General features: G+C 46.7%; 1 long non-coding RNA gene across 6 annotated transcripts in view; it reads right to left on the minus strand.

Annotated features, from left to right (window-relative positions):
• Positions 1-6,090: 6,090 nt before the first annotated feature.
• Positions 6,091-27,978, minus strand: part of LOC129483471 (uncharacterized) — a 122,822-nt gene continuing 100,934 nt past the window's right edge. For 2 of the 6 annotated variants that reach the window (XR_008658060.2, XR_010114097.1), the window contains exons 4-5: positions 24,453-24,523; positions 6,091-17,299 (exon numbers count right to left, since the gene is read on the minus strand). This is a non-coding gene — a long non-coding RNA (uncharacterized lncRNA). Of the gene's footprint in view, positions 17,300-21,468; positions 21,656-24,444; positions 24,524-27,978 lie in introns of all 6 variants that reach the window. The other 4 variants (XR_010114099.1, XR_008658063.2, XR_010114098.1 and 1 more) reach the window with 4 other exon arrangements.

Consider the following 27,978-nt stretch of genomic DNA (forward strand, 5'->3'; position numbering starts at 1 on the left):
TGAACATTTTCATCAATTGAAAAGTGAAACAAACCACAGGAAGACTTGGGCAGGTGTTTGGAGGAGGAGCTCAGACAGGTGGGCTGTGGTGGCATTTTCTTTTCCAGGCGCTGCCTGCTTGCTATTTGATTCCCAGGGCTGCACTGCACTCACACAGTGCTTCTCTCATTCCCTTCCCAAGGGTATTTTCTGTGTGACTTAGAATAAGTATTGGGTCATGTGGATGTTACTATGGCAACCGGTGTTTTAAATAAAAATAGTGTTACACCCCCGGTAGCCTGTCAGTGTGAAATGTGCCTATAGGCAGTGAAAGGCTGTTGGCATCTGCATCCCTTCCATTCCTAGCAGCATCCTCCTAGCACCCCCCAGGCCTAGAGGGCAGAACCTGCCGCTCTGACACAAGGTCTGGGCTCCTGAGTAGCTTAGGGGAGAAGGTGGGTGGCTTGCACAAGTAGGTGTCCCTCAGCTGGCCAGGGGCCCCTGCCTGGTGCTTCCTTCCCTGATTTCTGCCAGCAGCAGAGGGAAGCTGCTGTGCTCTGTCTTTCTAGATAGAAACTTTAACTGATTAAAGATGGGCTTTGTCTTGGAGTCTACTTCTAGGGGAACACAGACTGAGACAAGGATTTATGTGCAAGTAATTTGTTTGGGAGGGGATCCAAGGAAGCAGCAGTAGAGAGGAGAAGTGAGACAGGAAAGGAAGGCGGCCAGTACAGGTGCACTTTCAAAAGTGACTGCTGTGGGCAAGTGGAGCTTAGTCCCACCGAGGAACTTGGAAGACCATATAGCACATGGTATTTCCCCAAGGACAAGGGAGTTGGTACATTTATTTAGTCCCCATCTGTCACTGGATAAGGGCTTCTCCCTAGGGGTGATTTACTCTCTGCAGTTCCAGTATGACCTTTGAGCAGTCAAAACAAAAATAAGGCCCCACAAAAGTTCTGAGGCAGAGAGTGGGCAGGCAGCAGCCTGTAAGGTTTAAAGGTGAATACCTGCCTAGAGGATATGGGCAGGGTGCCACATCTCCTGCTGTGGACCTCTTGGATGTCAATGAATTTCCCCAGCTATCAGAAGTGTTTTTGTGCTGGGATGAGGAGCTTAACTTGGAAAGTTAAGGGAACATGAAATGGCCTTTAAAGATTTCAATAAATCCTGAGACCTTTGAGGGCCTGATGATGAAACTGGTACTCTCAAGGCTGATCATCCTCCATCATGGTGCTGGTGGCAAGTGTGGGAAGGGTTGGGTCAGGGAGGGCTTATTTTCTTTCGGAGGAAAGAAAAGCAGCTTATTATATCCCAAATAAGTATTTTTGAGAGTGTTTGAATATATCCTTCTTGACTCCTTCTGATACTTGCGAGGATGAAAAATTTAAGATTAGGCACAATGATACTGAACCCAAGAAACTCAAATTGAACTCTTAGGGTAGGAATAGATGGTGGTTAGGTGGAAATGAATTGGAGATACATTTGAGCTCTTGGCAGGAATTGGAGAAGGGTGGACACTTTTTCTTCTCCCATTAGATTCTGTTGGATGCTGTGGGTAGTTAGCCGCCTGGCAGGTCCATCCACCTTCTGATGGCAGGTGCCCTGATCTTGCTTTGGATACAAGGTCAGTGGGTCTGTCCATCAGTGGAAGAATAGTTGCTTCTCAGAGTACCCCACCACCTCCTGGTTCAATTAGACACCTTCTCCTTGGAATCTGAGCCCTGAGTGGGATGTTACAAGGACAAAAATTTGACTGGAGCTTATTGCTGTCAACAGTGGTAGTCTGAAATAAAAGGGATTACTAATTCTCAGAGATTGTGAGCCATCTGGTTCTTACCCTGGTTCTTCAGCTTTTCCTTAAGTTTTCCAAGTATCCCATAGTATTCCAATGAATTCTTATGCCTTTTCTTATCCAATTAACTGGGATCTCTCTTGGTTGCATGGAAGAGCCCTGAATGATCCTGATTCCTTTGGAGGATCCCACCAGGATTAAATATCTAGAGATTGTCAAATGAAACCCGATGAAAACCTGTCTCTGTTGCTGCTAGTTTGTGCAGTAGGTATAGAAACAAGGGAGGAAGGGAAAGATGTGTTAGCATCCTCTTTCAGTGAACCCAGCTGAGAGAGAAACAGGAGTGAGAGAGGTTTGCATGGGGGCAGGAGGGGTGGGATGCCTGTGAGAGAAAAAGGAGAGGAGGCAGGATTCGGCAGGAGAACCTCAGCCTGCAGTGTGACCCGATGGTCTCAGCCAGTTCAACACAGAGCTCCTGCATACAGGTTTCCCCTTAGAGAAGCCCTATGTTGGATAGAATTGGCCAGGCCCTAGTACTCTGCTGTCCTCTGTCTTTAGCTGGGGGCTGCCCGGAAACAGTACGGCCTCTGCTCAAAAGCTGAGGCATACTTTGAAGGCTCTGCAGCAGGAGGCTGCCCAGCTCACTGTGCTCTTTGTGGCTGAACAGCAAGTCCTTCCTGGTAGGGAGATCTGAGCTGCACAGCTCCATGGCTGCCTTCCACTGAGCACACAGTTTTATCTTGACACTATATTATCTTGTTCTCAGGCCTCTCACTTATCGTGTGAAGTTGGTGTTATTTCCACTCCCCCAGTTGATGAAATGCAGACTTAGCTAGTTATCCCCTAAGATTTTCCTGCTAGTGAGTATGAGTGCTGGGATTGGGACCCAGCTACATCTAACTTGAAGGCTCCTGCTTTGACGTCCTGTGGCAGAGACCATTGCTTCAACTGCCATCATCCCCATAATAAGGACTTGGGCTCTGCAGCTTCAGGGGCTGCTCATTGCCCCCTGAGCAAATGTTCTATTTGGGTGGTGTGTGTGTATATGCACCTCGTCTGTCTTGGGTTAAAAACAGAGCTTTCTTTTTATTACTGAATAATATTCCATCGTTTGGATTACCATGGCTTATTTATCTGTTCACCTACTGAAGGACAGCTTGGTTGCTTCCAAGTTTTAGCCATTAAGAATAAAGCTGCTATAATATAAACATCAATCTGCAGGTTTTTGTGTGGACATACGTTTTCAACTCCCTTGAGTAAAAAAACAAGAAGTGTTATTGCCGGGTCATATGGAAAGAATGTGTTTAGTTTTATAGGAAACTGCCAAAACATCTTCCAAAGTGACTGTCTCATTTTGCATTCCTACCAGCAGTGAATGAGAGTTCCTGTTGCTCCAATCCTCACCACGGTTTCGTGTTGTCAGTGTTCTGGACTTGGATTATTCTAATAGGGGTGTAGCAGTACTTCACTGTTGTTTTAATGTGCATTTCCCTCATGACATATGATGTGGGGCATCTTTCCCTATGCTTATTTGCCACCTGTATATATTCTTTGGTGAGGTATCTGTTCAGGTCTTTGGCTCATTTTTAAATTGGGTTGTTTATCATTGTTGAGTTTCAGGAGTTCTTCACGTATTTCCCAGAACAGTCCTTTATCAGATATGTCTTTTGAGATATTTCCTCCCAGTCTGTGGCTTGTCATTTCATTCTCTTCACAGTGTCTTTCACAGAGGAGAAAATTTTAATTTTAGTAAAGTCTAGCTTACCAATTCCTTATTTATGTATTTATTGAGACAAAGTCTCACTCTGTTACCCAGGCTGGAGGGCAGTAGCATGATCTCAGCTCACTGCAACCTTTGCCTCCCGGGTTCAAGCAATTCTCCTGTCTCAGCCTCCCCAGTAGCTGGGAATACAGGTGCACACCACCATGCCCAGCTAGTTTTTGTATTTTTAGTAGAGATGTGGTTTCACCATATTGGTCAGGCTGGTCTCAAACTCCTGACCTCAGGTGATCCACCTGCCTCGGCCTCCCAGAGTGCTGGGATTATAGGCATTAGCCACCATGCCTGGCCCAGCTTACCAATTCTTTCTTTCCAGGATCATGACTCTGGTGTCATATCTAAAAAGTCATTGCAAAACCTAAGGTCATTTAGAGCTCTCAACCCACAGAAAACATGGAAGGACCTTAAATGCATATTACTAAGTTAAATAAGCCAATCTGAAAAGGCTGCATACTGTATAATTCCAACTATGTGGCATTCTGGAAAAGGCAAAATTAAGTAAAAAGATGAATGGTTGCCAGGGGTTAGGAGAAAGGGAGAGATGAATAGGTGGAGCACAGACAATATTTAGGGCAGTGAAACAATTCTGTATGATACTATAGTGGAAGACACATGTCATTATATGTTTGTCAAAACCTGCAGAATATACAACATCAAAAGTAAAAAGATCAGTGGTTGCCAGGGGTTATAGGGGTAAGGGAGAGATGAATAGGTGGAGCACAGAGAATAGTTAGGGCAGTGAAACTATTCTGTATGATACTGTAGTGGAAGACACATGTCATTAAGTTTGTCAAAACCTATAGAATATACAACATCAAGAGTGAACCCTAATGTGAACTATGGACTTTTATGTGATAATGATGTGCTAAGGTGGGCTCATCAATTATAACCAATGTACCACTCTGGTGGGGGACACTGATAACAGGGGAGGCTATGCAGGTATGGGGGAGGGACTTCATAGGAAATCTGTACCTTCCACTCAGTTTTGCTCTAAAAATATGATCTATTAAAACAACAACTCCTCCTCCCCCCACAGCTTTTTCACATGCTTTAGTTTGGGTTCCCTCAAAGGCAAATGCTGTGGCAAGTAGTTTACCTGAGAGGACATTCCAGGAAGCGGTCCTGGAATGGGTTTGCAGGGGAGGGACGTGTAAGAGAGGAGAGGAATATGAGCCAATAAAGGGCATCAATGAACCAGTCCACATGGGCAACTGGGGTTCCATCCTGCTGGACACCATCTGAGGAGCTGTGCAGAATGTTGGGACAATTCTGACTTCCATTCCTCACTGGTGGAATAAGGCCTCACGGGCGTTGGCTCCCAGGCACTTAGCACCTATGGCCTGTATGTAGGCTGAGCGGCTCCCAGGGCACCAGCAAGAGCTTCAAGTATATATAGCTGGGGAGGGGTGGCGTGGATGCAGTCAGCATGCAGGGAAATGTCCATCACAGCCCTGGGTGGGGCACCCATAGCATCTGCCACATGCATATTCAAGGATTATGGAAAGAATCTGACTCCAGTTTTAGGGTATCTGACACTTGTGGCTTGGGATTCAGTAGAAGTAGCAGTGATTGCTACACCTGTTGGGTCACTGTATGAGTGTTCCACGGTTGCCATAATACCACAGACTTGTTGGCTAAAACAACAGGAAGGTATTTCTCACAGTTCTGGAGTCTAGAAGCCCAAGATCAACGTAGCTTGGACTGTTGGGTTTCTCCTGAGGCCTCTCTTTTTGGGTTGTAGAAAGCCACCTCCTCACATCATCTTTCCTCTGGTAACTCACCTTTTTGGAGTCTCCTCCTCTTAGGGGAATACCAGTCTTATTGGATTAGGGTCCCACCCTTATGACCTAATTTAACCTCTATTATCTCCTTAAAGGTCCCATCTCCAAATACAGTCACATTGGAGGTTAGAGCTTCAACACATAAGTTTTAGGAGGACACAATTCAGTCCCTAACAGACATGATGGCTGACAACAGGACCTGGTTCTGGGCCCTATTTCCTCTTTTTACTGATCCCAGAAACAGTTAAGTGAGAAGCTTAGGGTCACACAACTTGGGTTGAAATACGATGCTAGTCATAAGCAAATCTGTCCACCCAGGGACTGCCAGACCAGGGACTGCACACACCCACGGTCTACAAGGCATCATGCCCCTGAAGTCTTCTGACCTTGTCCGTCTCTCCTTGAGAACCCCGGAGGGGCCTGGCCTTCCATCTTGCCACCTGGGTCCCAGGGCTGGCCATGCCGTGTGTCCTGTGCAAGTGCTTCCCTTTGTTCTCTCATCTGGGAAACAAGAGGGCTGGGCTAGGTTACCATTCCTGTTCCCCAGTCTTTTTTTTAAGTGTTGGTGAAAATTTTAGGGGGTGGAAATGGGCAGTCTCATTTCTTGGGATCGTACATTGGAACTGTTCATCTAGAAAGGCGATTTGGTGGGAAGTTTCAAAAGCTCTAAAGATGTACACATCCACAAATACTCCAAGACATTCCTAGAAGGGGAAAATCTGGGTCAAAGATTGAGCTACAAGGAGAATCACTAGTTTTGGTTTCTCACATTTTACTTTTATAAACATGCCCAACACCAAGAGACTGAATAAACAAATTATGTACCTTATTCAATGAAACACAAATACATAAAATGTAATTCTGCAGGGAACACTTAATGATTTGGAAAGATTTTTCACAATGCCAAGTGCAAAGGCTAATTTCAGAGCAAACCATATTGTGGTTCCACCCACGTTAAAAAAAATACAAAGATTTAGAAAGCTAATAAACCAAGAATAACAGTCATCACTTCTGAGTAATGGGCTTGAGGATTTTAAATCTTTATTTTTCAAAGTAACAATGTATATGCATTGCTTTTGCAATAAGAAAATCCACAAAAATACTATTATGTTAAAAAATAATTTACCTAGTTTTGGCAGATGCTGCTGGGCAGGAAACTCTACAGCAATTACTGACCTGTTCTTCCCTTGCTGCTTGTGTCTCCACTCTCTATAGCTGAATGCTCACCTTTCCAGCTTCCCTGACTGCTGGGGTGGCCAAGTGATAGGAATTCTGCCTAGTAAGATGTAAGTGGAAGTCTGCTGGGTGGACATGGAAGTTTCTGGGAAAGCTAATGCCTCCTGATAAAAGAAGGGGATACTTCTGGCCCTCTACCTCTCCTTTCTTCCTGCTGGAATGTGGAAGTGATGACTCGAACAGCAGTAGTCCTCTTGTGACCACAAGGTAATAAGGGTGGTGCAGTAGAAGGGTAAAGTCTAAGCTTTTGATGACACCTTAAGCCAATGCATCAACCCTGGACTCCCTCCAGGCTTCTTGTCATGGGTGAGAATTCTGACATAACTGTTCTGGCTAGCTCAGGTTTGAAGGCTTTTGGCTGCAAGTAAGACCTAAGGTCTCTCTTCTAGGTCCTAGATCATCCCTATCATTCCACACTGCCTCCATAGAGAGACAGTGCCTTAAAGGCACTCTTTCCCCAAGCTGATGCTGTCTTTTTGGCATTAGTATCTGAATTTATTTGTGGCTCCTGGAGGAGAGGAGCACTGTCTCTTGTAGCATAGGAATGTGTTAAGCAGCCCTTGTGCCCAACAGAGCAGGGCCTTGTATGAGACAGCCAGTCAGCTGTCTCTCAAAACACTATGTGCTGGGCATTGTGCCATGTGCTGGGAAAGGCAAAAGAGCAAAACGGACTCATACCTCGTCCTTCTGAAGCTTATCACTTGGTAGAAAACAAGAATATTGAAAACTCAGTTAATCCTTTGCATAGTCATTAGTGTGCAGTGTTTTAAACAACACGGTGCCATGCAAGTGTGTCCTGGAGGAGCCTGGCCTGGGGCTCAGGGAAGGCAGCCTAGAAGCTCTTTGCTGTCTCTAGGCTCAGCAAGATGTATCCCAAATTCCCAGGCTTGTCTGTGACAGCCTCTGCATCACAATGCCAAATGGAAGGAATTTTTCCTATTGTCAGAGCCCTTGCCTGTGGGCTTTATCGTCCATATATGCAAAATGAGGGAAGTGGACTCCACGAACTTCCAGCTTCCCAGAGCTCAAATCCCACGTGAAAGCAGCTGGGAGAGGCCACCACAGGAATGGTGCAAACACAGGCTGGCAAGGCAAAGTGGGGGCTGTTTGCTTCCCAGCCTTGGCAGAGATGGGTCCCACATTTGTTCAGAGGAAGAGGCCTCTGCAGGGAACAGAGTATGCAAAGGCCTTAGGAGTAGGCCTGTGTGAGCAGCAGCAGGAAGGCCAGTGGGGCTGGGGCAGAGTGGGGCACAGAGACGGATCCCGTGTGGCAGTGAGCAGTGGAGGTCAAAGCCCTAGGATCCAGCTTGTGTTTCAAAAGGATTTCAGGTCAGCCCTTGCCCATTCTGTTTGCTCTCCGAGTAAAAAAATCGAGGTCAATGGTGGGGAGATCTGGTAATCCACGCAGCAAACTGCATTGGTGGATGTGGTCTCAGACCTTGCATGTACCAAGGTAACCTGAGCAATGAAGCATTTATTTTTATTTTGTTTTGAAGTATTCTTAAATGTGTATGACTTTTATAATCATAAAAAATTCAAATTGTAAAAAAGTGGCAAGTGGTTATCCCTAGGGATAAAATTATCAGGGACTTTCACATTCTATGCTGTATGTCAGCAGTCTTTTTAAATTTTTGATCCTTGAACAGTGCTATTTTCTATTGTGCTCTGCCTCTAAACATTAATGGGTATTCTTCTAGGTGATGTACAAGAAGAAACAGGCAAAGACAGAAGAGTATTAACTCAGTTTCATGGTCACAAAGTCAATTATGCACACACACATATACACCCTGCTTCTTGCAGTCGAGTCAGGCACGAGGGAACAACCTCGGAGGGAACAGCTCTTTTTTCTTCCTCCACTTCCAGTGCTCTCTTCCCTCAGTCTCCAGTGCTTCAAGCTTGAAGGCAAGTAGAACACTTTGAAGGCAATCACACCTACGTTGCCTGTTGGCGGGTGGTTGGGAGAACTGCCTGGGAAGGAGGGAGGAGGATGAAGTCCCTTTGGGCAGGGTTAGCAGCACACATCTTTGGAGTCTGACAACCTACTCACCAGCTGTGAGACCGCGAGCAAGTTTCTTGACCTTTCTGAGCCTGTGCCTCACCTGAAAAATGGGAATGATGACACTGCTTCCATTCCCAGGGCTGCTCTGTGCCGCAACGAGACAACACAGGCCGAGTGCCTGGCACACAGTAAGTGCCAGTGGGTTAATGGGGTCACTGTCTTTGTTTCAGAGCACAAAGACCTCTGGCTCTGGAAACAGGACCAGGCTGCGTGGTCCAGGACAGGTTGCTTTGCTTCCGCTTCTCCAACTGTGAGATGGAGCTGCAGTGGGACAAGGCGGGGGGGGGGGGGGGGCAGACATTTCTGCAGCAGGCTGCAGGTGTCCCTCACAGCTCCTTTCTTCACCTCAGTGGGCTCCACCTTGATGTCACTCATCTGAGACCGTGAGTGATGGACTGCTGGCAGGCGTCTAGCCTTGGGCTCTGCGGCACCCAAACCTGCTGTGTCAGGAAGTGAGGATTCCCGGAGCTGAGGCTGCTCCCAAGTTTCATCTTCCACTGGGCCCGAGCCTCAGGTCTCGTTTTTGGCTCCTGTGCCACCCCCTGGAACTAGGGAGCAGTGGTCCAAGTCTCTGGAACTGAACCAGGATGTCAGGCAGCTGGAGAATGTTAGGGATGAGGTTTTACTGCTTATTTTGCTCTACTTTTCTATCAAAATTCTTTTCTGCTATGCCTCTTAAAATAGCTATTTCAAACTCTCTCATTGGTCTGTGAGGTTTCTTCTGAGTTTTAAGAAGACAAAGGGAATGGTGAAATGAATCTTTTCGCCTCCCCCCACCCTTAAAAAATCCATAAAAATTAACATGAAGGTGAAATTTTTTGACCTCAACTCTGTCCTTGAGACCCGTAAACTTTTCCTGAAATGGCAGCAGAGTGATGTGCAGTTTTCCTGGGGAGGGCACCCAAAGCTTTCCTGATAGTCTCAGTGCAGTTGGTGTGATGGAGTACATAGCAACACTTCCCTGGTAGCAATGACAAACACTCAAATGACTATATTTTCTTAATGAGAGAAGCCACTTGCCTGAAGCCAGTACCTACTAAGAGACAGATGCTTGGGGTTGAAAAGGTCTTTGGCTATGGCTTTCACAAGGAATACATTAAAAACCACCTATGAAGTCTAAGGTAAACGGCGGTAATTACCAGCAAAACAAGGAAATCTACCCCTGCCACTAGCAAAAAAAGAAGTCCGCCTCGAGAAAAAAGTACGACAAATTTGTCAAGTTGAAATGATATGACCGCCCAGTGTGTTTGGTCTTTATGGCATTATCTTTTAGGGTCAAGGTTTCTCCAAGTTGACTGCCAATCAAATGGCTTTTCATTGCGCAGACAGAAACAGGTGCTCTAGGCTGGGCACAGCTGACTTTTGTGATCCCCACTTGTTCATTAGGGAGTTAGAAAATCAAAAGCAAGGGCAAGTGTGGGTCTGGGAGTATTGCCGAGCTCAAATCTCTGCTCCAGCAAGTAACGTCTCTCATCCCTGAGGTACAGGCTGATTCCTAAATCTCTCTGGCTCTAGTTCCTCTCCTTAAAATGGGGTTGCTGTGGGCTCAGATTAAAGAAATGGAAAGCCTTTAAAAGGTAACTGTGCCATGTACTGTGTTAAGAATTTAGTAAATAAAAATCTAAGACTTTATATTAGTAGAAAAATAACTTTTACCTTCCAACTTCCCTGTTGTGAAGGAGAAAAGGATGTTCTGGGCATGTGTACGCAGGTGAAAATGGGAGATTCAGGTTATCACTGCCCAGCATTCCTAGGAATTTACTTTTACAATTCACAGAAGTTTTAAGAGAATCATTGTTCAACATACAGTAGTAAACACCCTAAACTTTCCACATTCTACAAATGGTAGGGACAGATGCTTCACTATTGTGGCCTTCTAACCTTTGATACTTGAGGGGTTTTCTCCCCCATCTTTTAATCTATTTTGGTAGTTCTCAAACTTGAGTGCACTGGCCTCACCCCAGAGCTTCTAACTCAGCAGGGGTGGGTGGGGCTGGAGGATGTGCGTGTCTAAAGCGTTCCCAGGAGATGCTGGTGCCGCTGCTGCTCCAGGGAGCACACTTTGAGAACCATTGCTCCATTTGATATTAAATACATTCGGGGAACTCCTTTTCCAAACCCAGCTTTTCCCAGAAGAGCTGACTGTGGTCAGCAGATGGTAACCAGCTTAAGACAAGGTGGTGAGTATAAAAGTGTGTGTCTGGCGAGCTCCCTACATCAGCAGGGCTTTTGGTTGTCTACAACAGGCTTCCAGAGAGAGTCTTATAATTTGGAATGTGGCTAGCTGCAAAGGTAGGATCCCAAGGAAGTTAAAATACAGTGATTCTAAACTCAGAGGTTCAAATGATCCCAAAATCAAGGTTTTAGAAAAGGGGGAATGGACACTGTTTTTTTTTCTGGCCAGGTGGCATTAAGTCAGCCTGAGTGGAAGATCTGGAATGTTCAGGAGGGGAGAGGCTGTTCTCAATGAGGTGAATGCACTTTGGAAAAGAAGCCACAATGTGGATGGAGGTCTGTGGCCCAGCTGGGGGGGGGCTCCGGCTGGATCTAAGCATGCAGGGGAGGCAGCCTAAGGTTGTGCTCCCCTAGGCTAGCCTTGAGGAAAGAGTTCTGGGCAGGGGTGGGGTGAGGTGGGTGGGGAGCACAATTTGCCTTTGCAGTCTTAACCTCTGAAGGTCACTGTGCAAACTTCAAATGAATTCAGCAGCTCAATACCAAAATTAAGTAGAGCATCCTCTGGATCTTAAATGGTTCTCTCATTCTCTCTCTGGACTTGACCCCATTTTATATTTTAATCAGGTTCCATTATGAAGTGCTTTAAACAAGGTTAGAATCTACAAATGCACAAAGGGAGAGAACACTGCCTGGTCTACCTGGTTTAAGGAACCAGAGTGGAAGCCTCTGAGAATAGAGAAGGCTTTGCTCAGTCCCTGGGAACGGCCCTGGACTTCCGTCATCAGCTTTGTCCCCTTCACGCTGGCTCCTCAGCAGCAGGGAGCAGTGGCTCAGCACATGGACTCTGGGGCCAGAGTGCTTGAGTTTAAACAGCAGTAACACCAATCACCAACAATAGGGATGGTGTGGTCTTGGTACTCACCTGATAGGGTGGTTACATGACCTGCCTGCTTATGAGGAGGAAATGGAGGCACCGAGTACATGGCTAAATGTACATGGAGGGCTCAGGGCAGTGCCTGGCACAGTTTCTACTCTGTAATTGCCTGCTGCTATTAATGATGATGCCACTGAAAGGAAACAAAGACCCAGGGCTTCAACAAATAGCAAGAGTGTCTGACCTTGAAGGACACTGGGCTTGGGCTGTGCTCATCAATTCATTGAACAGATTTATTCAGCGTCTACTCAGTGCCAGACACTGAACTAGGCTGGAGGGTACAGCAGTGAATGAAGCTGAATATCCCTGCCCTCAAGGAGCTTATGGCCAGTGGGAAAGACACAGATTCAGCAAAGATCCCCACTAATGAATGAGTAATGACAAAATGAGATGAATGCTCTGAAGGGATGGAATTCAGCGTGCTGAGTGCATAGGAGAGCTGTTACCTGACCTGGCCTTCTGGGTAGTGGGAGTTAGCTCTGTCTGAAACTTGGAGGATGGTCAGGCATCAATGATGGGAGTTTGGAGGCAGCTGGGAGCCTTCTAGATAGGGTAGAGCTGAACGAAGGCCCTGGGGCAGGGGCCAGAGGGATCTTATAAAAAGGGAGAAGGATGGGGAGGGGAGTGGATGTCATTGACGGGTCCCACTGAAGTTAGCGTGAGGACAACCCTTTAAGCAGTTATAAGGCCAGGAATGAGAGGCATCTGCATGATTTAGGGGTGCATTTTGAAAAGATCATTCTGGTTATAACATGTGGAAGAGATAAGGGTGAAATGGAAGCTGGAGAGGTTGTGGGGAGACCCAAAAGGGGTGGAAGTGGTTTTGAAGCATCCCCTGGAGTGCCTGTAACATAGTTCCTGCCCAGCTTGCTGTCCCCACTGGAGATTTTTTTTTTTTTTTTTTTTGAAACAGGGTCTTGCTGTTACCCAAGGTGGAGTACAGTGGCACAATCTCTGCTCACTGCAGCCTCAAACTCCTGGGCTCAAAAGGTCCTCCCACCTCAGCTGTCTGAGTAGCTGATGAGACTACAGGTGTGTGCCACCACACCCCCGTCTAATTTTTAAAAACATTCCTTATAGAGATTAGGTCTGGCTATGCTCCCTGAGTTGGCCACTGGAGATTCTGATGGAGCAGGTGCATGGTGGTCCCTGGGATCTTGCTTTTCCAACATGCTGAAGCTGCTGCCCGTGGACCACACCATGAGTGGCTCTAGCTTGGACTCTGTTGGTGGTAGGGGAGTTGGTAACTGGATGAATTCTTAGGAGACGGCAAGAAGCCCTTTCTGAAAACTGGGACTATTTTACTTTGAAGATATTTGTCCCTAAACATAATTTAGTACAAATTTCAGAGATGCCCTTAACGATATAGGGATGGAGTGAGGGATAGAACTTTACAGAAGTAGACTCACCCTCCAGAATTGTAAGGTGATACAGATGCAGGTGGCTCTGGTTAACTCAGGCTCTATGAAACCTGGGTGCTATGCAGGGTTTGCATGGTGCTTGTTTTTATCCATCTCTCTGGTTTTCAGAGCAGCAAGGACCCTATGCAAACAGACTATAGACTGGGCCTGAGTTAATCAGAGTGGCTCTGGATCTTTGTCCTGTAGAAAGCTAGAGAGAGGAACATCCTCCTTTTTATTAGCGTTTTGGAAAGGACACTAGCCAACCCAGCCACTCTATCTTGAAAACTCTTGCTTGAGCTCTGAAAAATGGTGATGTCACATATAAGATTTAAGTTAGGCACAAAATACTACTCCAACTCTAGAGACCTAGATTAGTTTTCCAGCTCTGCTGGGTCCACGGCTGTAAGGACCTCGGGAAAGGAAGCCCATCTGTCAGCACAGGTGATGGGAAGTATTACCTTTGATGGAGTGTCTGGCAGATCAGTGCCCTAGGAACAATCCCGTGCTTGGTTCTCCTCCAGCCCTCAGGTCACTGGGACATGCGCTGATGGACAGCTGTAGAACTCTCCCCGGCCAAGAAAGGCGTTTGCTTTCCAGGGACCCTGGGACCATCTAGGAAGTAGATGCATTACCTGTATATGTGGCTACAAAGCGCCTTCCTCTCTCCAGGAGGCCACCGTCCTATTACTAGGTCCTCCCTTCCCTCTACCTTGCCCTATTCAAAGCTACCATCACCAAGTATCAAAACAAAAGTCCCAGCTCTGCAACCACTGTGTGCTTTGGCACCTCAATGTTCAGTTGAGTGGCGCTTAACCCTCCTGATGGCCCATAACTTCATTTTCACAGTGGGAAACCTGGTAGCACCATTTTCTCTGTAGGAAGCTAATGTTACCAGGAGTGTCTTTTTCTTTAAAAGTGGAGCATTTGTGTTGGTGGATAAACAGCAGCCTCAGGAGGCCAGTGTCTGTAGGGGAGCTGCAGCAGCCAGCCCAGAACTGGAAAGCCGCGTGCCTGGGTTTTGGAGCCGAGGGTCCTCTGCGGCGAGTGTAGCTGCCTCGCCAGAGGGCGCCCTTGCGGGTTCTGGAGCCGGAATGCTGCCTGTAGTGTGGTGTGGCCCTGGTGTTGTGAAGTAGCCGTTCTCTGATTGGCAACGGCCTGATTCACAACACCAGCTGCCCCACCACACCATGCCGGGGAGGTCTCTCGGGCAGGCCGATGGGCGTAGAGATGCCTTTGTGCTGCTGCCGCTGGAGAAGGAGGTGGAGAGAGGACAGAGAACAGCCAGAAGTGAGAATGGGGAAGCAAGCATATGCCAACATTTCACTGCCCTCCCTAGCCCCACCTGAGAGACTTTTTTCGTTGTGCCTTTTGTGAACTTCCTCATCCCATAGGGGTCATGGGTGGGTATCCATGGATCCAAGGAGTCCTGGGTCCTGAACACAAACTTACCTGTGCGTTGGTATTTCTCTGGGAAGCGGATCTGCCTTCAATAAATGCTTAAAGGGAAACACAGCCCTCCACAGCTTAAGTATGTCCAATGTGGGCCTTCATAGTATTTGATGATCACCACACCTCCCAGAACAAAGTTTTTTCCCCACCAATGCTTTTCTGGGAGAAATGCAAGGAATCCCATTATTGTGTTGCCAAACACAGAAACCAGACATGGTTCTTACTACATATTCTGAGTAATTTCTTTCCCTCGGCTTCCCTCACCTCTCAATTTGTATGCTGTCCAGGGTCCCCAAACCTCCAAGGCCATGCTTGGAGTAGCTTCCATGTCTACTGAGGATGATCAGGGTCAAAATGGAACCCTTCAAGGATGCACAGCAATCTCCCTGACTCAGTCCTCTACAGAGTGGGGAACGCATTCCAGATAAAAAAATAAGGGTGACCACCGAGGATTTGAGGCAGTCAAACAAACCAACCAAAGCCGAGACTGGCTGAAAAGAAATCAGGTAGCCAACATGGACACACTTAACCATCACGGTGCCTGCCTTTCCGTCAGCCAGTGACCCACCAGCTGATGGTGCTGGCTTCAGCGCCAGCGCTTCCTCCCCTGGCTTCAGCTGGTCCAGGATCCTGAATGTCTGTACTAGGGAAACCCAGTAGTAAGATCACTTGGGAACTCTCCTTTTGGTGGCTGCCTGGATTTTATCACCATTATGAAATTATATAGCATAAACTTGATGTGAAAATAGCATTTGAAGTTTAAACCCTATTTCCAGGTGTCAATAAACACTTTAAATGAACAGCTCTTTGGCCCAAAATGGCTCCCGCATGCTGTGTGGTTCTTAGTTACCCAATCAAGAAAAATCACATTTCCCACTTTCTGCCATCTATCTTGGAACCCACTTTATTTTAAGGACATAAACTTGGCAACTTCCTAGTACTGGATATGGCATAGAAGTTCTGCCAAAGTTCTTGCCAGAGTTGGGGGAAGCAGAAACTTTGAGTAATTTATCAATCATAGCTTATCACCAAGCCACGTAAATCACCGTGGTCTTGGAGTTCAGAAATGTCTGGATTTTTCCTATCTGCAATCAAAGATTCTCTGCTGGGACATTAGGCTATAATCTCTACACTGGGGCCTCTGGCCCACGGAATCCCAGGCCGAGAATCTAGGTTGGGAACACTAGATAAATGTGTGTATTTGATGAGCATTGGTGTTGACTAAGTTAACATGGCTGGCTTTCCAAGCATCAGGTAGAAACCTGGAATTTTTTCTTTCCCATGGGGCTGAAATTTCTGTGGACTGTCTTGAGGACCAATAACCACTCACTTTGAGAATCAGCAAGTTCCAGAAAGTGGGATTAACTCCTTGTAAAAAGTTGCTGACCAAGAGGGTACATGGGAAGGTCACGCTGGCACCAGGTGAAACCTGTACAAACTCCAAGAAATTAGACAACACAAACCCACATCCTGGCGCTATCCCATCTCTGTGTCTGAGGGGCAAAAGATGACTCAGGAATAGGTGAGAAGCTGAGGCCATGAACAGACTCATCTGCAGCCAACTCCACTTTGTGGTTCTGTCGAGAATCCACCAGTACCCAAGCGGATACAGAGAGATCAATAAATCATCAATAAATGGCCATCATGTTTTAACTTCAAATGCTTGCAAGGACTTGGCACCTTAAAGGGCAGGGCCAGGCCTGGCACAGGCCCTACCCCCTCTTCCCCTAACCCTCCCTATTCTCCTCCTTACTCTCTGTGCTTTCTTAACTTCTCAAATGAACCATGCTCCCTCCCACCCCAGGGCCCTCACACAAGCTGCTTCCTCTGCCTGGAATGCCTTTTTCCCAGTTCTGCATGTTGAATACCAACTCCTTCAAGCTTCAACTCCAGTCACTTCCTGGACCTCCAACCCCAGACCAGACCTGACTCCTCTGTAACATGCTCTACAGGTATCTGGTCCTCTTCCTTGTACTTCTCATGGCATGTGAGTGAAGTCTCCTCCAACTTCACCACTGGATTCCCAGCGTTGGCCATGTGGGAGATGCTTGATGAATACTGGTTGGATGAACGAACGATTTCAACCAAGACTCAATGGCCAAGATATTCTTTTCTAAGTGCTCAGATGAATCCCTCAGGAGAATAAATACGGCACCAAGTATTTTAGAAACATACATGGTGCTATTCTGTAATGAATAATTTTACTTCAATAGACTGTCAGACCTCTTAACTCATCTTCCTGACTCTAGGCTAACTTCACGCTGATCTGACTCACCCTCTCCTAAACTCCCCATTGCCCCAGGATAGAGTGAGTCCCAGATCCTGCAGCCTCTTTTCCAGCATGACCCTCCCCGGTGGTGCAGTGGTGCCCCAGCATACCACGTGTGCATGCTTCTGTGGATCTGAACCTGAATGGAAGGCCCACACCCCTTTCTATCCAGAAAATTCCTCGTTCTGCAGTCCCAGTTCTGGAGCTAGCCATCAAGGAGGCCTTCCTTGCCCCTTGCTCAGCTTGCACTCTTGGCCTGGCCTCTGACTCTTGTACCTTTTGTGTCCTTCCATTACTACTTACATCTTCAGTCTGTCTTAGTTGATGGTGACCCTGAGGACGGAAGCCATCGTGGAGTCACCTGGCAGGTCAGCACTCACACAGCACCTGGAACACAGGGGCCTTCAGCCTGGATGTGCTTCCATTCCATGAGGAGTTCCTGCAAAGCAGGGGGTGTAAGGACACCATGATAGTAAAAATCTGTTCTTTGTGTCCCCTATGAATCATCAGAATGTCCAGAAAGTTCCAATATTTTGCCATATTAAGTGCATTTCTGCATCTCCATGGCCACCCAAACTCCCAGTCCAGACCCCTGCCAGAGTGGGGGTCTTCAGGCTGCATGTGGGCCGGCTGAGTGCCAAGGAGTTAACATTCCCAAGGAGCATCAACCAGTGACGGACAGGAGTTAGTGGGTATACACCCGGCTCTCTGGCCCCCTGGGTGGGATAACCCTGAGATGTGTCCTACACCAGCTCACAGAGGTCCGCATGTGCCAGCAGCAGTAACCTGATGGATAACCTTTACTGGCTCCCTTCCTCAGTCTCTTACAACACTTCCTGGACCACCTCCCAACACTCAGCAGTGCAGTTAGTGTCAGTGTGAAGTGTATTCAAGTCCACTCATGGTTTTGAATGGGTGGATGTTATGCTGTTGCCAGGATGGGGCCAGGGCGAGAGGAGAGAGGCACCCTCCGTGCTGATCCTGCTCTCATCTGAGCTAGACCATGGGTGCTTCCTGAGACTCTGTATCTTGGGCATCTTGCCTGCTCACTCCAGACCCACCCTGACTTTCAGGAAATCAGAATATAAAACTCAGACAAAACAACCTATCCCAAACAGGTGTTTTCCAGAGTGTGCTGTATCTATATTTCTTCACTGCTTTTTCATAGACAATCACCCTCTAAATGGAGGACATTTTGGCTTCCAAATTCTGAGGTATTAGGATCATTCTACATGGTTTAGTAAAGCACACATGTTGTTGTAGGCCTTTAAGACAGCATGTCTACTTTAAGATGATGGCAAAAAAACCAAAAGGCAACCTGTAAAGCATGTTTGTTTTAGCCTATCTTGGCAGAAGCCTTCTAGGTGAAAAATAAAACCCCTGGTTCAAAGAGGCTGCCCGGCCTGCCGAGCTCAGCCTGGAGTTTATTAGCACAGTTAATATCGCATGCAAATAGATTTCCCTGCTTCAGTCATGCCAGTCCATTAATTCAGCCCCTTGTCTGCTACATCTTTATCCTTGGCAGGTTAATCCTGCCAAATGCCTTTGCTGTAGCACCTGTCACGCTGTGCCTATGTCCAACAATGCAATTTTGCTAATCCTGTTGTATCAGTTTTGTGGCCCTGTCTGGTCAATCCAATGGTGGAAAAAGTGCATATAAGGTTTTGCCAAGATCTTTCTCCTACTCTGGCACCTACCCCTCCTTTTAAAAAAATGATTTCAATTAAATGGTTTGAAAGTCAACCACAGTGTTGGACGCCAGCCAGCGGCCATGTCTTTCAGACAAGGATGTCACGGCACTCAGCATGCCTCCAAACTGTTTCTGGCAGCCCCACCCAGCGTCAGCTGAATGTGCTAAGTGAAAAGGGTTAAAACAGGAAGATCAGCTAAACATCTCTTTTCCATGGCTGGAAAATCCTGTCCTGTCCTGACACCAAATAGGTTTAACGTTCCACCCTCACAGTTACCACAAAGGACGTGAAGGGCTTGAGGATGGTTGAATGGAAAGCATACCTGTCACTTGTCTTTGGTGCTGTCCTCATTAAGGCTTAGTGGAATCGTTAACATGAATTGTTAGATGAGGCATATCCCTTCCTGCAGTTGCCTGTGTCAGGTATTCACCTGACACACGGAGGAGCCGAATCTCCAGGCCCCACAGTGTGTTGCTCTTCTAGTTCGTGTCCCTGTGCGGGTAAGAGCATGGGTGGGCCTTATAGGCACATTTGCTCAGGTTCAAATCCCAGCTGGACCACTTCTACCTCTGTGACACTAAGCATGTTGCTTTACCTCTCTGGCCTCATTTTGCTCATCTGTAAAATAGGCATAACCATAGCACCGGCCACACAGGATTGTTGTAAGGATTCTGCGTTAATACATGTCAGTCACTCAGAACAGTGCTGGTACACATATAGCAGGTAGTGGGTAAATGTAAGCTGATATTAGCATAGACTGGGAAATTTGTCAAAACTCACTGCCATTTGCATAGTACACAGGCAGAGCACATGGTAAAATTCCACATGGGCATATCTTTTAGGGTCTTCAGACGTGAACTGTACTCTCTTGCCTGCGAATTACAGAAATCTGGCTGCAAGGACCCCTATCTAGTCTCCATGCCTCCCGCTGGTCTCTATGTTACCCTGGTAGCCTTTGGTGGATGTGAGGATGCATTCTGGGGGTATAAGCACTGGGAGTGTGATTAGGTTCCCCAGGGCCTGAGTCCTAGGCCTGCTGCTGTGTGACTTTGGGCAAGTAACTTGACCTGTGAGACTCTTACAATCCCCACATTAGCAATGGTGAGACTTGGTTTTACACAGCAGGGTTATTGTGAGGATTAAATAAAGTACATGTGAGGTGCATGGCATGCCGCTGGGAACACTGTAAGTGCCCCATAAATAATGGCCATTATGGTTATGGAGCCCCTGCAAAGCACCTGGGTTTCCCTCTCCAATTCTCCATCCATCTGCTTCCTCATCTCCCCACAGCCTTCATGTAGATGTTGTGAGAGTTATGTGGGACTGGGGAGGGAAAGCTGCCAGCATGGGGCCTGGTTTCCAACACAGACTCTAGAGATGAGGCGGTGCTCACTGCTGTTAAACCACAGTTCACCCTGGCTGATTTCTTGCTCCAAATAGCCTTCAGCTCCATACAGTCCTTTTTGTCTTAGTCTAGTCTAATTCTTGCTAAGACTTATGAGTGGTTTTTAGATGATGGTGTGCATGTATAGACTTGAAAGTCCCATGTTTGGACAGAGCTGAATATGCATCCTGATGTGAGTGCCTAGACATCATTATGGTAACTGTGAGGGGAGGACATTAAACCTATTTGGTGTCAGAAGTGTCAGGACAGGATTTTTGCCCTCTGTGTGAAAAGTATTTTGCTACACAAAAGAGCAGTATGCTTCCCTTGCCAACCCAGCCACTGAACACTGCCCTTTCCCTCCTGCTTTTCCCAGGTGCTACTGGAACGTCTAACAAATAGTCTTATCATGACTTGAGCATGTACTATGTTCCTGTTACCAGCCTGGATGCTTCACGTTCATTATCTTTTTTTTTGAGACGGAGTCTCGCTCTGTCGCCGAGGCTGGAGTGCAGTGGCGCGATCTCGGTTCACTGAAAGCTCCGCCTCCCAGGTACATGCCATTCTCTTGCCTCAGCCTCCAGAGTAGCTGGGACTACAGGCACCCACCACCACATCCAGCTAATGTTTTGTATTTTTAGTAGAGACGGGGTTTCACCATGTTAGCCAGGATGGTCTCGATCTCCTGACCTCGTGATCCACCCACCTCGGCCTCCCAAAGTGCTGGGATTACAGGTGTGGGCCACGGTACCAGGCCCATTATCTTCTTTAATTGAAATAGTACTGTTTTACCAATTTCCCACTTAAGGAATTGGAAGCTTGGAAATGACAATTAGCTTACCCAAAGTCATAGCTAGAAAGTGGCCATAGAGACCAGGGGCTTTCCAGGCTATAGGGCTACACAACACATCTTTGGTGTGATGCCATTTCAGCTGCTGGGCATCAGAGTCGGGGGTGGACCTCCTGAATTACCAACTCTCTTTGTCATTTATTTTTTCCAAGGTATAGCTATGCCACATGAAATATTTTCCTCCTCCTCTGATTGTTTTGATGAATCTAGTACTCAGTTTTTAATTTTTCTCCTGGGGGGAGGATATAGCAAAAAACAAGACTTCTTTTCTGTAAAAATTAGGAAATTCCAGCATCTTAGCACATTTCATCGGGTGTGCTAAGAGTACTCTCTTGCCTGCCAATTACAGAATTAGCTGCAAGGACCCCTATCTAGTCTCCACACCTCCCACTGGTCTATACATCCCAATTCTAACCCTATATATCCCAGTTCTGCTGCACTGATCTTAATCTACTTTTCATTCACCAATCTCTTGAATACAATCAGTTTGCTAATTAAAACATGATGGAATCAAGCTATTTGCAAAATTAGGAGTTCTGACCCTCTGGCCTCTGTGGCCCAGGTGAGGTCCTCTGAGACACATGCATGTGTTGCCTTGGCGAGAATTCATGCTGAGAAGACAGTCCATTCATCTTAGGTCTTGCTTAACTAGCAGAATGTAAACATCTCTGAACTTTGCTTACTGGATAAAAGGCAGCATTAGCTTCTCATTAGCTTCCCATTGCATTTCCTCCTGCAGGATCAATCACACATCCAGCCCAGACACGTGGCCCCTGCTTGTAATTAATCTTGGAAAGGCGTAGCTCTTCTGTGGATGGATTGCTGTATTTGAGCGAGGCTTTCAGAGGGGAGGGGTAGGAGAAATAAAGGCTGGAAGCAGAATAATAAGCACCAGTGTTTGAGAAGTCTGCTCTGTGCCCTGTGCTGCAAGCAGCTTTTTTTAGTGGTTGATTCACTGTCAGAAAATTCGCTTTTGCCTGAACGCGACTTAGCATCAGGGAGGGAATTTATGATTTCTTCTTTTCCACAGTGTGAATTTCATGCCTCAGTTAGTTGCATTTTTTTTTTTTTTTGGCCAAATTGAAGTTGTCTAAATCCTATTTTTTGGGTGGTTCTAGAGTTATGCTCCATACTCTCAACCTGTCTGAGGGATGGAAGTGCTTGGGTTCCTCTATTCACGAGGATTTAACTGTGACACTTTCATACAACTGAAAGAGACCTTCTTTTGACCTTGTTCTCAGAACTCTGCTTTCTAATTCTTATTTGAATTTTAAATGCTTTAAGGTGGTTGGATTTTTTTCTTTTCTTAAAAATTGTGGTCATCTCAGTTACCAGGCTGGTAGAGGGCAGTTGGGAAGGCAGTAATAACAAGGAAGTGAAGATCCCATGAGTATTGATCATCAGAGATGGCTAGGACTTGAGGCACTAAGGATTGTCACCTCCTTGCCTTTACTGAATAGTATTTGTTGCTATTTTGGAAACCAAGCAAATTGCTGAAAAACCTTTACGGAAACTCAATTTACACAAAACCCACCTAAGGAGTGATGTCCTCAAAAGCTCTAGGAGGACTATGTGAAAAGGCAAGTTTCCTTGCTGCCCTGAATATCATGTGTGAGACACACTTCATTTTAAGGGTCATGCCCATTGTGTAAAAGGAGGTGCATCTGCATTTATCTCCAAAAAGGGATTTCTTCTGACAAAGCACTTCCCTCCCCTGCAAGCCTCGAAAGACATATAGACAACACAAGGATTAAGCTATATTGACAATGGGAGGATTATTTCCTTACCTGGTATATGACAAATGCCTACTAATAAGTGAACGAGACAATCCTGTCTCCATTTTCTCTCAAACGCCCTGACCTTGTGGTCAGTACTCATGGGGTTACTGACCTCGCTTATCCTGCTGCCTGCCCAGGACCCTGGGGGCAAACCATCCTAGCAAGCCTGAGACTGCCAGCCCTGACAGAGGGGGCCCTGGAGGGGGCCTTTGGGCCCTGCCCACAGGAGCAGGTAAGCTGTTCTCACTTCCTCCTGCATGCCCACCTCTTTTGCCTCAGCTCTCGCATTTCTGTTGCCACAACTTAAAATGCTTTCTTGTCAGACAAAATGTATATTTGGAAAGTATATTTGTTTGAAAACTTGACTGGCATTGAGACCTCAAAGGCCTGGCTGGGCATTTCTGGTTAGCAGCAGAGACCTAATTTTTCTTTTTGAAAGTCCTGCTTCCTCCCCACAATTCCTGGCCTTGGAGCTCTGTGAAATTTCGTAGGCTGCTTCCCCTTCCGCCATGATTGTAAGTTTCCTGAGGCCTTCCCAGCCACGCTTCCTATACAGACTGTGAGACCGTGAGCCATTTAAACCTCTTTTCTTTATAAATTACCCAGTCTCATGTAGTTCTTTATAGCAGAGCAAGAACAGGACTAAAACAATATGTTTGTATTCTCTTCTTTCCAGTAGTTCTCCCAAGAAACTCTCTCTTAAAAAAATGCATCAGCTAATAGAGTTTTGGAGGAAGAAAACCCTTTAATGAAACATGGTTTCGTAGAGTAGCAGTAAGGGGAAGTTCTGCTTCTGAACAAAATGAGTTACCTCAACACCACCACAAAATACTCAGGGAAAGGTAACCAAGAACAGGCTTCTGAGAATGAATGAGTCACCCTCTCTTACACTCCTCTGCAGCCTGAGCTGGGAGACACTGGCACACACATGCTGACACCGGCAATGACTCACTTCAGTCTCACCTCCAGACCTGTCAGATCTCCTGGCCATTATTTACAGAAATCACTAGCAAAATTGAAGGACAACTTACAAATCCAAATCACCCTATAGTTCTTAACCAACTTCTGGGGGCTGCGAGCAGTCGCCTCATGGGGGGCTCCTCTCCCCAGACTCTAGGCTGAGGCACAGAGGTTGACGTGACTCTTCCAGAATGTCATTATTGGAGCAGCTCAAGGATCCACCTCTGTTCGCCCCTGAGGGAGACACAGGTGAGCTGGGGTGGTGAATTCTGGAACTCTGGCTCTTTGTACCACACCTCAAAAAAGCCTCCAGTCCTGGGGGTAGGGGCAGCTTTCCTGCAAATGGATGTGCTCACATGCCTGGGGAAGGGGCTTATTCAGATGCACAAACAGGAAGAACAGGAAAGTGGAAGAGACCAAGGCAGGGGACAGAATTCAAGGGGTCCATGCAGCTTTCTTGGTAACACTTTTTAAAAAATTATTTGTGCAATTATTTACTGACATAACTGAACGAGGAATGCATAGATAAATGTCGCTGAGACTTGGCTCAAAGTAAAACACTTCCATAACCCTAAGTATTAAATTTTAATGTTGACACTGAAAGACCATATTCTGAGACAGTGTCTGAAGCACAGACAAGAGCAAGGACTCCTTCCCCATGGGAAGTGAATCCCAGGGAGAGGGTGGAGAGGGGCAGGGACATGAGTCATGTCTCCATGCCCCAGAGCTGACTACTCCCCTGACTTTGCTGTGTTCTACAGCCTTGTAACGCTGTCCAGTGCTCACTCTGGGCTTGTTTTCTTATTGCTCAGATGGAAATAACAATACCCTTGAGCCTCAAAAGCAGACCATCACGTGCCTGGCCCAAGGCCATGGCTGCAGCAACTCAGAACCCAATTATATGGCACAGAAAAAACCTACCTACTGACCTGTTGGTGCTGCTGAGCCTCTCCATCCTTGTTATGGACACAAACTGAGAAGTCCAACCTCATCCTTCATTCTGCAAGAAATTTTCAGGAATCAGTCACTCTCTTGTCACCTTAACTTCAAGGCAAGCCTTTTCAGACTCAGCAAAAGCAAACTTGGGACTCAGTTGAACTTCATAGGGACCATGAAAGATGGTCCAGTATATAATGGACCTGCCATCTTAACCCTGGGCTAAAAAACTGTGGGTGGGGGTGGGTGGTTGAGGGGAGGGGGGGGAGGGTGTGGTGGGTGAAGAGTTCTGCCTGCCTGGGCACTCACTGCTGGATTCTCTCTGCACTTGCACATTCTTTAACAAAGTGACAAGGCACAGCTAACATTATCATGCACCCTCAAGTGCCTCTTAGTTCACTTCACGCGATGCTTCTAGTGACATGATTTTATGAATCTTTGAAGCATAGGTGTTGAGAGGATGAAGAGTTTTCTGTTTTAGGGCTGGGTGCTCTCAGACTGTGTGTGTTTGTGACACCATCCTTCCCTCCCCCCTGCTCCCTCCCATTCTATATCACTAGACAGAAAAAAAAAAAGGATGGGATACTCTTTAGACAAGCACCAAGTCCACAACTTAGCTGATGTGCTTCCTTTGTTCCCTACTCCTGAGGGTTAAGGCAATAGCTACAGACCTGGGGGCAGGAGAAGGGGGACTTTTAAGTGAAGCTGAAGAGACAGGGGTGAAATGAGAAAATCTTTAGCAAAGCCCATCTTCTCAGCTGACGATATGGCTGCACTTCAGTTCTCCTTGTCCTTGAGAGGCAATAAAATGGGATGTGACAAGACGGTTTTGTCCCCATCTTGCAGATGGGGGAAACTGAGGCAGTGGAGCTTAAAGCAGCCAATTAACCTTTATGAAACTACAGGTTGGTAGGGACCATACATATTTAGCAAACATCTTTAGCTTTCCTTTGAAACTAATGCTTTTTATTTTCTTGACTCCTATGAAGGGTCCAGACTAGCAAAGTGAAGATGAGCAAGTCAGCTCCTCCACAACATTGATTCAAACTAAGTTGGCAGGGGCGTTAAGATGAGCATACTGCACTCTAGGAGGTCTGAAAGAGGCTCTTGCAGGGACACTCTGGGTACGTGGGATAGAAGGAGAAAGCTCAGCAACACACACCTAATGATTAGATGACAGTTTCTCCATCTGTAAAATGGGATGACATTCTCCTTGGCTGGTAGAGGGAATAAAAGATAATCCTTGGGCTCAATCAACAGTCACAGTAATTGGCAGCTCACCAAGAGGTGCCTCTAATACCACAGAAATAAGCCCAGATACCAAAGTGGGGAGTTCCCATCGCCAGCTCTGTCCTGAAGGAGTGGCACACGCTTGGCACATTCATTCTAAATTACGCCCCTGGCCTCAGGGTCCATTATGCCAAATGATAATGTATTTGTGGCACCCACTATGTCCTTGGAAGAGGTTTTCTCCAGGATGTGGAAGAAAAATTTTAAAGGATCGAAATAGAGGTATCAGTTAATTAATAGCCAAGATAGGGTATACAGTGTTTAGGTAGTTGTAGTAAAAGCAAAGAAAAATAATGGAGAGAGGAAACCTCACACAACTCACGTTGGTAGAAGAGCTGGATGGCAATATTGAAAAACAATTTTGATGCCCATTAGGTAACTGTGCCCACTCTGTCCCTGGCAGTTAAGTGCCTATCTCTGGTCTCTGACACAAAGTGATCTTACCACCTCCACTGAAATCAGAGAGCCCATCTCAATGGCAGCACCCCCACCAATGTGTCCAGCCTATGGAGCTCAACCACCGCAGTGATCTCCCAGGCCAATGGGGATGTGAAAAGTCACTGACAGGCTGCTCAAGGCCTTACTGAAGGGAGTATCCTCTGAGCCTGCTCCAGGGACAGAGTGTGAATGTGGGTGTGCAGGGCTCACATGATAAATTGATTCCCACATCCCAGCCTTCTAAGCCTTTGATTCCATCCTGTTACATGATGCCAAGGAAGTTTTGGAAACCACATGGAATGTAGAACCATTGAGTCTCACTTTCAGCTAACCAACCAAACTATCTCTTGGAGCCACTTCCAGCTGCTCAGCTGACATATAAAATTCAGGATCTCTCAACTCCATCTTTGGTCCAACATCCTTAAATCCATTCCTATGCACATTCTTCAGGTTTTCACCAATGTAAATTGCAAAATCTTGTAATCCTTTTGTAGGAATGCCCCTGCTGCCCTGGGAAGCAGAAAATCCCCTGCCTTCCGCTTGGTGGAGGGTCTAGGCTGAGGCAGGGCTCCTGGGCTGCAACCCTCCTGCTCCTCTAGTGACCACTGGTGTTTCTGCCTGCGGAAACGGTTCTTCAGGAAGCAAAACTGGCTGACAGAGACACTCTGCTCTATTTTGGTGTTTTGCCAGAGATTTTACTTTGATTTAGAAATTGAAGAATCCCTCTGATCCTGAGAAGGTCCCAGAGGAAAGAACCTGAGGAGACGCCCTGCAGCTTTCTGGCCTGACAAAGCTGCTTTTCTGAACTAGTCTTTCCAGGAGGGGGCTGAAGACTCAATATTCACCTCCCTGGCACCTTAAACTCCCACCTATATACTCCCTCCAAATGCAAGAAGACTTGAATTGTTCTCAAAGACAGACTATGAAAAAGCAGCAGTAACTGAGTTCAGGTTGGCTGAGGAAGGCTAGAGATAGCTGGCTTAGCTGGAATCTTCTGCAACCCCTCTGTTGCAGTAGCCATCTTTCACCAAGCCTGACCATGCCTGGTGCTCCACAAACCCCCTCCCCAAGCCTTGCAGCAACCCTGAAAGGTGGGCGTCATTGTCCCCACTTAATGGGTGAGGAAATGGAGACTCGGCCTCACTCATGTGCTTCCCCTGCCTCCACCATTCTCCCAGTGATAGTGATGACAAGCCCGGGAGGCTGGTGCTCATTCCCCAGATGCCGAGACAACAGTGTGCCTCTGGATTGTGATGGCGGGGAGTGGTCGTGGGCTTCTGGGTCAGTCACGAGCATTTGGCTTGTGCTTGAGCCACAGTCCTCCTGTTCCCAGGCATCTTCAGGGAGTGTGGCCCTTCCTTTCCTCACAGGCAGGCAGGTTGCCTACTCTTCACTGCTTTTCCAAATGCCCCCGATGAAGACGGGAGACCGATTCATGCCATTCCATTTCATTCATGTTTTAGAAGCACCTCTTTAAAACTTTAGTTTTGAAAAGCCTAGAACTGGCAGCAAAATGGACATTCCTGATTATCCAGGAAGGTGAAAACTCACACGGCCTCTGAAACGTACATGAGAAAATGTATGATTCCTTTAATGCAAAGTGATCCTCTGCCAAGTGGACTCAGTTCTCGGAAATCATGTTTTTTGCTTTGAGACGAATCACTGACCAGAATGTGCAAGGTTAAAACATTTAAAACAGGATTCAGCATCAGTGTACAAGTATAACCAGAAGGTTGTTTCATCAATCTTTTTTTTTTTTTTTTTTTTTTTTTTAGCAAGTAAGCTCAATTC

The sequence above is a fragment of the Symphalangus syndactylus genome, chromosome 1 (genome assembly GCF_028878055.3).
Source record: "Symphalangus syndactylus isolate Jambi chromosome 1, NHGRI_mSymSyn1-v2.1_pri, whole genome shotgun sequence".
Lineage (NCBI taxonomy): Eukaryota > Metazoa > Chordata > Mammalia > Primates > Hylobatidae > Symphalangus > Symphalangus syndactylus.